Here is a 14,344-nt window from a genome sequence, read left to right on the forward strand (position 1 = left end):
CTACGTAGATTTCTGAGTGAAAGATGCAGACTTGACCAGGACTCAAACCCGGGTCTCTGGCATACTGTGCCATTGCTCTACAACTGAGCTACCAAGCCAGCCTGGCATCGCCTGATTTATCGCTGTTGCTGTTTTGCCTGTGTACAGTGTTTCAAAGGCAACAGATCCCGTTGCAGTAGCACTTGCAGAGACGAATACACACAGGTAAAACAGCAAAAAATCAGGCGATGCCAGGCCAGTAGAGCAATTGCATGGTATGCTGGAGACAGGGTTCGAGTCCTGATCGAGCCTGCCTTTTTCACTGAAAAATCTACGTAATTTTTATTCAAGATGTACAGTCACGGACACTGCCGGCTTGTAACATTTTCATTGAAAGTCAATGTATTCATCACAAGCCAGCAGTCCGTGACTGTACATGTAACATTGTAACACTGCTCACAGTGACCCCTGCAGTTTAAACAACCCAGTCTATCATGACACCAAGGCAGCCAAATATTTATTTACTCATTCATTTGTGAGAAATTGTAATGGCAAGCAAATGAGACGATACAATATTGAATGGAATTATTTCAACGACTTACTTTCATGCCGTATGACAGTATTTTCTTCTTAAAAACAAGTTTGATTCAAACATACAGTAGGTGCTATACATTTCATCTCTCAAAGTACGTGAATATGACTATCAATTGAATAAGGTTTATAAATAAACAATATTAATAAGATTAACACTACCACCAAGTTTGTGGAACAAAGGGTGTCTCTTAGGACAAGATACCTGACCTGAGTACCTCACGTGTACATTTCCTTAGGGATTCCAGGTCTGCACTTATACATGTCATTCTGCTTTAAAGAACAATCAAACAAATCCTTTAAATCAAGAAACATGAACATTTATTACAATTAAAAAAAAATACTACAAGCAATTTTAAAACATGATAAAAATGTATTCCTCTTCCAAAGATATCTTTGTCGAGTTGTACCAGGAGTATGGTTTGGTGTGAGTGCAATTCTTCATGAATCCAATACTGAAATAAAAAGTTAAAAAACTTTAAAATCGAAACCACACAAATACATTACATGTATTTTTTCTTAGAAAATGTCAACTTATGGCATGTACAGTCATGGACACTTCTGGGTTATAACAATTCCATTAACTTTCAATGGAATCGTTACAACCCGGAAGTGTCCATGACTGTACAAACATACACACTTGAAGGTTCTATACAGTATATCATCTATTCAATGAATCAATATGTACAATAATTTTGTTGACCTTGGATTCAGAGTTTGAGTTACTTGCCTTTAGAGTGAAATATACAGCAGAGGGAAAGAAACAATACAGGAGGTATGTTGAAATCAAGAACAACATATGTTTGTGATTGCTGTAACTGCTTCACCATACTGATATTGTACGAATGCAGTAGACGTTATTTCTTGTGAATCCTTATATATAGGGACATTGAATTTTCGCGATGCGCGAAATTGCGAAATGTGGAAAAAAGGTGCAATTTTGAACATTCTGCAAGTAACTACACCCCCAATGATGAAATATGCATGAGTTTTATTCGCGAAGTAATGCGAAATGTGTGCTTTTACACGAAATGAACGCTGTTTCGTGAAACAACCATGAAATATCATCAAAATAAGTAGAAAACACGCAAAAACTGGCAATCGAAGTTGTGCGCGCAAACTATCGATTTGTAACGAAACTTTTGCATAAACTTTCCTACCACTTGCAGCTGAAGAACGTTTTATCTTCGATTCCATCAGGAAGACACTGCAAATTGGGATTTCCCATGCACATAATCTCAGTTCGAAAACTTCGTTCCCTGTCAAGCTGCATTTCTTTCTTCCCCCGAATGTCTACTAAACTTCCAGTTTCATTGAACTTGCTAGCTGTAGCAGCGATAAGATTAGTCTGTCAAGGGAACCAATTGTGTCATTTGTGTTCAGTCATGAATGAATTTTGTTTGTCATCATATAATTTTTCAACATGTGTTTGTGTATGTGCAGTAGTGATTATTTTATTTGTTGGACAGCAAGGATATCCTTTAAATACATACAATGAATAAAACAATTGAGATATGCAATTAAGAAATGAAGTGATTTTGTGTTGATGTTTTCTTTTTGGTTGGACAGCTAAGTACTTGTGTATGTGTACAGTATATAAAAATGAAGTAGATTATCAATTTATAGCTCTTTTGTATGTTTCCTCTCATGATGAAAAAGTGTGTGCTAATTTTTTTTTTCACCACTGGTATATACCGCTGATCTAACATTTTATTTACCGCTCTCCTCAGTTTTTATTTACCATAAATTTGTCTCCCTACTTATATATGACGAATACACATGATTGTATACACACAATAACAAATACAACTAAATTGTGTTCGCGCAACACACATGCACGTCTTAGTTGAATGTTTGACTGCAGCCGAATGAGAGTCTTGAGGCAGTGTTGCCAACTATACACGCTGCTTCACTGGCATGCTGTAAGTCTCACTAAAACCTGAACAGCATAAAAACACAATATCATCATCATGGCAAGAAATACACTAAAATGAAAGTAATACTTTTGATTGATTGATTTAGTTTATTTTACTTGGCATTTCGTGCCTCTTGGTTAATTTGCAAAGATGGGGATGAGTGATGAAATTGATGAATGGACATTCACAAACAACGAAGCCCGAGCGGGATTCGAACCCAGGACCCTTGGTGCCGCAGTGCAATGTGCTAACCACTCGGCCACAGGGTCCGGTAGTAATACTTTTGGTAATACTTATGCACAATAATAAAAACATATAATAGAGTGGGCATGTTTCGGTGTTGAGGGCCTACATCCTTGTCTGGGTGATTACTACAATGCAAAAATGTAATATAAGAATATACATTGATTAAATGTAAGCTTAATGGATATGGATTGAATATAAAAATATAAATTCCATTTAAATCTTTGTCTACAATAACAGAAGAAAGGGATTAGCTTCTACAAATGTCGAGAAAGCCCTCAACACAAACTGAGTCTCATTTAATTTTATACAAAAAAGAATCTAAATGACCTGCCATTACTTTGCCCATCCTCACATAAAAAATCCTTCCATATTTACTTCAAAAGTGCCATCAACAGATGAAATATCAGAGCACTTTTGACATATTTTTCACACATCAAAGGTGGATGACATTGGTTAGAAATTGCCATCACACCATGCTCTGAGATCGTTTTCAAATTCTTCAAAAGACCCAAATTCGGCTTCACTTTTGAAACCACTACCACCATCCAAGCGAAAGTCCTTCATTCTACTTTTACATTGTCGGGAATTGTAGATCTTTACTTTAAACTGTCTGCTACAAAGAAACATGTCTGAGAGTTCTTTCATTATTTTTAATATCCTTGCAGGCAGCTTTAACAGAGAATTTAGAGCCATATAGAAATACAGCTTGCAACAAATATGGAAGGGAGACATCAATTTGATTAAACATAAAGACTTCCAGAAATAACAGAAGGAAGCAAGAAATATTACACAGAAAAGGAAGACAGGATAAAGAAACACAAGAAAAACAAATACTGCATATAGCCACAGGAATAATTGACCAAAAAACACTACTAATAACAGATCTTCACCTTTGTTAATACTATATATGGGATACATATATGAAGAGATGAAATAGCTCCCCCAACCAGGGAGAGAAAAACAGGGGAATCTAATATCCAGTAAAGCACAATCCAATAAGTATATACACTTACATGCAATAATAACATAAAAGCACACTCATGGAAACATATTACTTAACCCTACACCTTGTAGCTGGCCAGCAAATAATTATTACAATATACAAAAACCAGTAATGGTCAATCCGACCACTACAGCTTCCAACGTTTCAAGCGTATACATTGCTTTCATCATCAGGGAATATATAATTATTTTCATGTAGTTTACGGTTATTACAAGCATAAGAAAACAGTTTTTCTTTGTGACGTTTCAGGAGAACACACGCTCCTTTCATCAGACATTTATTTTCATTTTGAAAATATAATAAGGGAATATAGAAATGGAGGCCAGTGTAGGGTAATAAAAGAACACTTGTTTGAATCACATCGCCAGGAAAGCTACAATTCCTAGATATCCACATCAATGCCAAAGCTCTTACTGATTCCCAAGATACCAATGCTTCAAAATTGTATCAATTAAAGGCTGTTCAAAATGTTGATCAATATAAGTGGGTTTAGTTCTCCACTCCAATTACAAGCAACAGTTTATCAGAGTTTTGTCTAAAATTATTGAAGAATTACATCAGGCTTTCAAGTAATCACAAAGTACAGTTTTCACACAGACTATTGGTGCAGATTAAAGTTCATAATTTTCAAGATAATGCCATAAGTGTTACATGGCATTCTTGCAGAAAACCATGCAAGACCAAATGTTGGAAAAGTATCGGCCAGTATTAGTGAATAAAATACTTTATGATACTGATACCACTGGTATCAGTCGATACCGATACATTAGCATTGGGATTGGCTCAGCCTTACTTATTACTTAGCTATAGTTGTTTAGATTGGTGACACTGGTAAAAAGGTAGGCTCCATCCGGATATCCTCCACCCTCGATTTCTACCACATTTCAAATATTTTCGTCCAAAATGAAGTTTCTTAAGAAGGGGTGTTTTTAACTAGCACGGAAGGAAATTTTTAGAGATCTACGTGCTACGAAACATACATTTTCTTAAATATTAAAATTCCTTACCTACGTAACGTCATTACGGTTTTTCAGGACTTCCATCATGTATTCAGTCACAGGTGCATGTCTACACATTTTCTTTTTCTTCCTGTGACTGACTTGTGGAATGGGATAATATGCGATATTTAATTTTTTGGTACCTTGAGTGAATTGTCGAAAAATAGTGTTGGGCAGGTTCCAACACGCCTTTAAAGGGACACTATAGAAAAAGGTGGGGCCGCGGAAGTAGTAGGGGGCGGTAGGTCTATTACCCCAGAGGCGGAGCCCGGAATCGGTGGTCAATTTTTATGATTTAGTCCTGAAAAAGCAACTGTTATATATCCATCGGTACGGGTGCCTGCTAAAAATTCACTACCGAAATCAAAGGTGGAGGATATCCGAATGGACCCAAAAGGTATATATGGAGTAAAATAATATGAAATACTGTTGACTTTTGGTCACACATGCAACTACTATGGAAGTTGTGCAAAGTGATCTGAATACGAAGAGCAGAAAATTCAATAAAATATATAAAATTCAAACTATGGATGTTGAGACTTACCATATGAGTTTATTCTTGACACATGGTAATGTTCTGTGAAGATGGAAATACCTTATTCCAACTTAAAGTTGTCTACTGCATGCGGGAGAACACCTGTAAATTATGAAATTTGCATAAGCATTGGTGACATAGATTTATTCAAGTGGTAAGACATACACATTTGTATGACAATTTTCATCCATCTTGGCAAACTTTGATTGTGTAATAAACAAAAGATGAAAATTTAACAATCGTGGCGAAAATTATTCCTACATACAAAATATATGATGGATTACACACTAACAGCATTTCATGAAGAAAAACTCATAATGCAGAAAATTGTAAAATTCTGGAAAATATTACGTAACTTATTGCTTTATTTGGATTTAGATCCACGGTGGCTCAGTCGGTAATGAGTCTGACTACCATGCTCAAGGTCCCGGGTTCGATCCCCAGCCGGTTCAAATCCGGGAACTTTTCTAACGGTGGAAGCGGCCCCGGCGCCCAGCCAGCGTCAAATAACATGGGTACCTGGGGGAAACCCTGGGGGGTAAAGGCAGTCAGGGGCATGATGCTGATCACATCACCCCCACTCACGACCGGATCAAGAAAGTGTGGGGCGTTACCCCCACACCCCCTATATGCCTTCATGGCATGGTGCTATGCACAGGGGAACACTTTACCTTTTTTTTATTTGGATTTAGAAAAATTTCTTCACATGACATAATTTGCAATAGCAACTACGTACATCTCATTGCACAATAAAAAAAAACCCTCCTCATTTCCATAAAGTAGAACCTTGTACTTACAGCCATTGTACATTCACAAACTGACAATGGTTCATATAGTGTCTAGAAGAATAAATACTGAAAGCAAATTCTACATAATTGAAAAAGATAAGTACATTAGTTTATACAAAATTTATTTTCCGAACTGTCATATAGGGCCTCCCCAATGGCACAGTGGTAGCGTCGTTGCTTTGTAATCAAAGGGTTCGATACCTGGAGGCACATAGTGGTTCGGATCCCACTTTAAACTGTAGGTCAAGTCCCGATTAGCCTTACTGTACTTAAAATGGACTAAAAACACCAAATCAATCAATCAAACTGCCATATAAGGCAACAGATCACTATTTCAAAGCATTTACCTGAATCAGTTAATTGTTATACTATTGATTCTGACAACTAGACTAGATATGGGACAAAATAAAATTTGAAGGAACATAGAAACAAGCAATCAAAGCTTTAACTAATTTTTCTCTCAACAATAACAACCAAGACAAACTCCCCTTCAGTGAGACTGACATTAACTCTAAAATCCTCCATGAGACAGTTTTGAATTATATTAATGATTAATTAAAAGTTTAGTAGAAATTATTGAAGATGAGAATTGTGCACACACAACAGAAAATAATGCTGAACAATTATATATTGAGCACCCAGCTGTGTTTAAATTCACTTATTTCCTCCTCCCAGAAATTTTCCTCACGGGCAAGTCGAGGCCTACACTTTCTGTATAGTTTAGTCTTGCAGTTGTTATCATGGCTCCAGAATTGAGTGAAGCAAATTGTCTATTAAGCAGATGATAAAAATGTTCAACATCGGTAAAACTCAAGTGTACAATACTGTACAGAAGAAAACTCACATTATGAAGCTGTGGGAAAACTGTGCTAATGGAAAATTAAAAATAAAACTTAAGAAAAACAGACGAACATAATGAAACAGTGTGAGAGTAAATCTCCGCCAGAGGAAAAAAATCACCACATACTGGGTCCCATGTTGCAGTAATATGCTAAAAATGCCACTCAAAAAATAGGTAAGACTGAATTCAAAGCATGTAATGGAGGGTTGGACATGTTTTGCAAAAAAAGACCATTATTGAACAGCATTAATTTGCCTTACAGCAGAATTATTCGGATATGCTCAGTGTGGTTTCTCAGGCTAAAAGCATTTGCGGAAAGTCAAGCAGCTAAGAATGTAAACTGTGTGCAGAAAATCCTGTTTCGCTACTGGCAAAAAAAAATTGTTGTGTCCTATTCAGTGCAATGTTAGCATATGCGAATAAATACTGTATGGGAGTACAGCACTTATTTAATGTAATTTCAGTTTTTATGCACAAGTATACTGGTCCCTTCTGATTCAGTTTAAGGTGTGTTCCACTGTATTTTCAATAAGTAAGGCTTAAGGTAGGCAAACACAAAGAATAGTTTCACCACTATATTTTCATAAAACACCAACACATATGAAGTCCAAATATACATGAAATTGCAACTGCCATCAAGCTGAACCCACAATATGAAATAAAAAGTTAAAAATTACAAATCCCATGAAATCAAATTAATTTGCAAACATAAAATATCTAAGAACATAAAACTATTAGATGTCATGGTAAAAATCATCCCTAAAAATAAAACCTGACAGTACTTCAGGGTCTTGAGAGGTTCATTAGGTCCAGTTGATTTGCTTTACTTTACTTCACTTCTTGTGTCACTTGTGAAGATGGGGATGAGTGATTATTTGATGAATGGACACTGACAAACATCCATGCCTAGGCCAGGATTCAAACCCGGGATCCCTGGCATCGTAGCGCGATGTGCTAACCACTCAGCCATGAGGGCCGGTCCATTAGATTTATAAATTTAATTTCTCTGTGCTATTACTCTCCATGATTATACCATGATTTATTTATTAATATTTAATTTGAAAGGTGCATATCAATTACAGCAAAATAAATATATTTTTCAGGTGTTTTTGGTATTTTCACGAGGTGGTAAAAGCTAGCTTTTGACCTATTTTCACCAGATTTTAAACAGCATGTGCATGATCTGCAACCTGGCCTAGCCTGCTGCACGTATGTGTGTATTTTTTAGTTGTTGTGTGTGAAATATACGGCAGTGTGTATTTATTTTCGTGCAGGAGAGACATACTTTTTTCTGCATGCCATGGAGTTGGAAAACTACCATAAGGTGTTCTCATGTGGACTGGTGCTGCTAATATGTCACATGACATAAGTATGAAAGGGTATGATGTTCTTAATGCTTTCATTGCTAGGTTAGGCAGGTTAGGTTTATGGCTATTAGCATTAAAATTATTTTGGTAAATACTTCCAAACACCTAATCATGTAATTTCTGATCTTCAGCACTTTCTGCTATTCTCACTACCTGGTGACAGTAGTAGTCACTCCCATTTTTAATTTCAAATAACTTCTTAGCAGTGAGTTCATCAACACTGGCAATGAATTATAATAAAATAAGATGAAAGACAATGATTCAGGTTATTACTTAATTTTCCTGGTGAAAATAGCCACATAAGCTGTTCTCAGCACCTGGTGAAATAAGTCCTACATGCCATTCTCACCATCTGGCGAAAATACTTGTGGAAAAAAATACGAGGCTGTGTGTTAACCTGTAAGTGGTCTAGGGTTCGAGGTAAGTGGGTGATACCCTCAGTAGCTTCTTATACCCTTCTGCCCTCCTCAGTCCCACAGGTGATATTTGGTTTGCGTTTATGTGTCCGCAGGAAAGGTTGTACTTGTGTCACTGTTACCCACCGCAACAATTTACATTTGTGCAAGTATACAGTGCTGGACATATGGAAATTAATTAATTATCACCTATTTCATACAAAAGTGCACTATATTTCTTTCATTATTATATTACAATTCAAAAAACTCTCATTCTTTGTTTGGCTAGACTCTACTTTACGTCCTTATTGCCTTTTGGTGATAACCAATGGGAGTTAACAACACTGCAGGCTTGTCTTTGTGTCCACGTTGTGAATGTGTGTGCTTTGCTCGTTTGCGTTCTGCGTGTGTATGGTGTATGAAGAACAGGTTCCAAAAACTTGTAGATAGTGTGAAATACGTTTATCCCCAGTAATAATTTAGTGCATCGTTCAAAACCATGCTTACTCTTCGGGTAAATACCTTTTTCTTTTTACACGTTCTGTTCACGATAGCCCCACTAACCAACCATTCACGGGTAGCCCCACGAACCATTCACAGGTAGCCCCACAAACCATTCACAGGTAGCCCCACAAACCATTCACAGGTAGCCCCACAAACCATTCACGTTAGCCTCAAAAACCATGCACGGGTAGCTCCACAAGGTACCAGTTAGATATAGTGAAAACACATTTAACTCATTTATTTCCGAATTATTTAAATTTGTACTTACCTTATATGCATAGTGGAACATTTTTCAACTTGGGATTATGTTTTTTCATTGAAAAAAGCGTAATTTTTCACATTACAAGTATTTATTGGTCGTTGCTAATTTGCTTTCGTTACACACAATATGGCAGGCAAATCTTGACTCACGTTGTCTATCATCAGCTGATATTAAGTGTTTCCAAACTTATGAACCTAAAAAATGCCACACAAACTATTCACAAAAGGTTTTTAACCGAAAATTGATCCACAAGCCATTCACGGAAGGTTAGGCAAACAGAAAATTAAATTGGGAAAAAAAAAAAATGCTCACACGTCATCTTGTACTACCCTAACAGAAACGGTGCATTTATTCAACATGTATTTACAAATGTTAGGTCGAAATCTATATTTTAAACTTGGAAACGAATGTCTTTTTACAGTAGAGATAAACGAAAGCTGCAGAACAATAAAAATGCTAACTAATATATTTTCAAGATTAGCAAATCTATCGGAAGAAAGCCCATCCAAAAAGGCCACGTAAAAATAGTTTTCCCTCAAATAAAACAGTCCTCCACCCCACGAACACTTCCAACTCTACACGTAACAAATCTACTCTATAATAAACGGATAATATCCTAAAAAAAGGGGGGGGGAGAGTTGTTTTTGAGGCAAAGATTCAGATTTGCAGATTTAAATTAAGCCTCAAAAAATATAATTACTACCCTCCGAAAACGCGTGAGTGAGTCAAACAGTTTAGGATAGATGGAATAGTATATCCGCACTGCAATGTACGCTAGAAAATAAAACGTTGATATTATACAAAAATAATAATAGTATTATTCACTTATATTCGAGGTCCAGCAAAGTAAATAAAACTTTGATATAATGCAAACAAGAATAGTATTACTACTTATATTTTAGGTCCAGCAAGTATTTTATGTTATTTTTTCCTGAAGGATCGTTGATTCTTCGTGTAAATTCCTCTTCTCTAAACAACGTGGAGCTCCAATACCAATTCCGAAAAGGACTTCTTTCTTGTTGCTTGCTACCGGCTTTTACCTCAAACAAAACACAAGTGAAGTTCCAAGATTCATTCACGCTTCCAGCAAGAGGCAGTACGTCATTAATGCAAGGCAGCACGTCATTAATGTGTCCACCAATGAAGAACGAGTTCGCGTCAACCAATCGGATGGCTTAAAACTGGTGTGGCAGCAATCACTACCGGTGCCTGGATGATCCATCACTGCAGTTAGCACATCTTTCACAAACCGTCGTGTTCGCACACTTCGCGGTCAGGTGGCAACACTGATCCTGTTTCCCGAAGTCGAGTGTCTACAGTTTGAAATAAGGTGTGCGATGGTAACACCCTATTTGGAAAACGTGCCCCCTTGCAGCACGGCTATTACCTCCAGCCTCCCCATAAATCAGATGCATGTCCGCCAGCTCTTGGGACGTGTATGCAGCCATCCCTTACACCGGGCTACAAGTGTTTATGGCCGTTAACACTAGTACACTTCACAGAACACGATGGGCTGTGGCTAAGAATTAACACGTAACACTGCTAGGTCAAATGTTTGCCCAACACTACTGTCCAAGAACCGTGAATGTTTAACAACCTGCTGCTGGCACAGCACCTGAAGCACGAATGGCACAGACACGTGCGCTCCTTCACTGTTGGCGCCCCTAGCGGGAAATGTGGTACTTAACGTCAGTTCAAACGGACACCCATCTGCCCTTCAGGGTATGCAACCTATGACAGTTCATTTTTTTCATTTTTACGTCATGGTGCCCTTCGCTCAGGAAATTTTCTTTGTTTTTGGTGCCATTCAACACATGCCAATTTTCGTCAATACCAGCTCACGCAGAACGCACACCCACCCCACTCCCGTCAACATCTTCGTTCGCGTCCTATGGGGAATCCCTTGCGCCGACATTGCACTACATTGCCGCGTGATTTTTTGACAAGAGCGTACCCAATTTCTTAGTGGACCGCCCAACACCGACGACTTCTCTCCACCCGTTTTGCCATTATTCACTTCGGAAAATCATTTTCCCACGTTTTCAAACGTCAATAACTCGGCAACAAAACCGTTTCCGGAATTTCGTTACATGAACTTTGCGCCTTATTTTCACTCGTACAATCACCTCCCAAGTGTTGTAAACGAACTTACGAAACACCCTGTATAGATCTCTACTACTTAATAGTGGTAGTGGTACTAGTAGTATTATTAGTAGTAATTCAACTAATTAATTAATTATAAGTATTATTAATCAATTATGAGTATTATTATTTAATTAAAGTGTAATAAAACAATGGTAATGTGAATTTGGAGAAAGTTTTAGAAATACCCCCCCCCCCTTGATGAAATCCTGCGTACGCTACTGCTCCAGATTTATCTTTCCAAGTACAAAATTATGTTACCAAAAGTAAGCATCTGCGCTTCATTTAAATGAATCGTATCGCAAGAGAAAAAATCACGCATTGTGTATTCTAGGAGTGTACGGGATCCCGAAAAGTCTGGAACGGGATCAGGGAAAAAATTTCCAGTCCCGATCCGACTTCGGTAAATGACTTCCCGACTTTTCGGGATCGCGAGCAGTCGGGAAATACCGAATGGTCATTAGAAAAGTAGTTAATTATCGACGTTTTCTGCATTTTAAGTTTATGGAACTTATCGCAAATTGTTACTTTTATTCCAGAAATGAAAACAATCACTTAAAGTGAAAATGATGTGCAGAATTCGAGATTTTCAGATCTTCGGGAAATTTCGAACATTTGCTGTCTCGAAAATTTCCCGACTTTGTCGGGAAATAGCGAATTTTTCCCGTCCCGAATGTCGGGTTTTAAAAACTTTCCCGTCCCGCACAGAATTCAGATATTAGTTTCCAGCTTCTATCATTCTCAAACTTACAGGACGGTACGAAACAAAGGACTGATAAGTTTCGATTTCTACAATAAAGCACAGGTCTTTCTTGTCGCACAACAGTTTTGCTAGCCTGGCTACGTAGGCATTTAGCTTAATACTAAAAAGCTTTCTCCCATGACGTCAGAACATAAGGTTAGTCAAGTGTCGTGCGCGTCGTGCGATAAGTGAGACCCGTAATTGGCACAGATTCAATGAAAAGACAGGGTTGCCAAACAAAAAAATTATCACAGTCTATAAAATTTCAAGTACCAAAATGTGTTTTCAACACTTCTAAAAAAGGCAGAGTTTGCTGCCACGCACGTGGTATGTCTATGCGCACGTGTCAGCAGTAAGAATAAGCTTCAAATTTGCTGTTGCCACGTAATTTGTCTGCTAAGAGAATGTTACAAATCTTAAGAACAGATTGAGACGAGAGAAATGCAAGTTTATGATTAGTGGTAATGAATGTACAGGTAAGGTGCGTTGCAAAATGATAAGAACGGTACCGCATATAGCGAAATGGGGAAAACAAAAAGCAAACGGAAAATAAAAATGATTGCCACGGACACAGATAGACGTGTGTATTATACGAAAGCAGTTACTGTTCACGCAGACGGGTATATGTACGAGCAAGTACGAAAACATGGCACATGAGGTCGGCTGAGTGTTGCAAAATGATAAGAACGGAGCCAGGTAACGTCTTTCCCGTGACACCAGAGGCAGCGAATGAACACGTCTCAGCACGCACCAACGGCAGACAGTTGTTAACAGTGATTTGCCCAGGAAAGGTGGCGAGGAAGTTGTGCGGACAAGTGTAGTAGAATGGGCCGTGGTAAAGCGTTGTCAGAACGTGAAAAAAGCCAGATATTGGCTTATAAAGAAGAGGGAGTGGCTGCGAATGTGATCGCACGTCGGCTTGGGCGGAGTGCGTTTGTGGTGAACAATTATCTGCGATTAAGGGAACAATGTGGTATAAAGAAAGCGCCGGGAAGGCCGCGAAATTTAACGCCGCGGCAGGAACGTTCTGTTGTGAGGAAGTTGGCAGCTGGGAACACATCACTTGGACAGTTGTCTCGCGATCCGAATATGCGTGTACATAAATCCACGCTCTGCAGGACTGTCAAACGGTGCAATCGTCTTCTGTATCGCAAAGCCAAGATACAGCCGCGACTCACTGCACAACATAAAGATCGGCGAGTCGACTGGGCCAGGAGTTACGTGACGTGGAAGGAGGAATGGCGGCGTGTCATCTTCAGCGACGAGAAAAAATTCAATTTAGACGGTCCAGATGGCACGATCTACGCAAAGAGGAACGGATCTTCTCCAAGCGACAGCAAGGAGGGCAGTCTGTAATGGTGTGGGGTGGCTTCGGATATCATGGCACCACCAACCTAGCATTTCCTACGGGCACCAGCATACCAAACCATACTGTAGGACAACCTATTGCCTTTTGCTGCACACATAGCTGACACCCCATGGGTGTTCCAACAAGACAACGCCACAATACACACGGCTGAATCCACTGTAATGTAGTTTCTGGAGAAGAACGTCTTTGCAATGGCCTGGCCTGGTAATTCTCCAGACGTTAATCCTATGGACAGGGACGTAGCTAGGTTGATCAGTTTGGGGGGGCCCAAACGTATTTTTTTTTTCTATCGAACTATTATAAATTAACAAACTATTTATACACCATATAGGCCTATACTGTATACATACATTATATATATATAGTCTTGGAAAGAAAAGGAACAAGGGCCTCTTCGGTGGCGCATGGTAGCATCGTCGCCTTGTAATCAAGGGGTTCCGGGTTCGATACCCGGGGGATGCTCATAGTGGTTCGGATCCTACTTTACACTGTAGAACCAGTCCCGATTAACCTTACTGTGTATAAAGGGGACCTAAAACACCAACTCAATCAATCAAAAAATTGGAAAGGAACATTATTTTCTTCTGTAGCCCCCAAAAGTCGAAGGATATACTCTCGCGAAATCTACAGCCATTATTCGGGAAACTAAATGCAGAATGAACTCAT

The 14,344-nt window shown here is 38.5% G+C and overlaps 1 long non-coding RNA gene across 1 annotated transcript; it reads right to left on the reverse strand.

Moving 5' to 3' along the window:
- Positions 1 to 881: 881 nt before the first annotated feature.
- LOC145984338 (uncharacterized) lies at positions 882 to 10,410 on the reverse strand. The gene is made up of 3 exons (XR_014441297.1): positions 10,317 to 10,410; positions 5,278 to 5,370; positions 882 to 1,025 (listed from the first exon to the last, which is right to left on the reverse strand). It is a non-coding gene; the product is annotated as an uncharacterized LOC145984338 (long non-coding RNA).
- Positions 10,411 to 14,344: the final 3,934 nt, after the last annotated feature.

This window comes from Lepisma saccharinum, chromosome 2, assembly GCF_977018435.1.
Source record: "Lepisma saccharinum chromosome 2, izLepSacc3.1, whole genome shotgun sequence".
Classification (NCBI taxonomy): Eukaryota; Metazoa; Arthropoda; class Insecta; order Zygentoma; family Lepismatidae; genus Lepisma; species Lepisma saccharinum.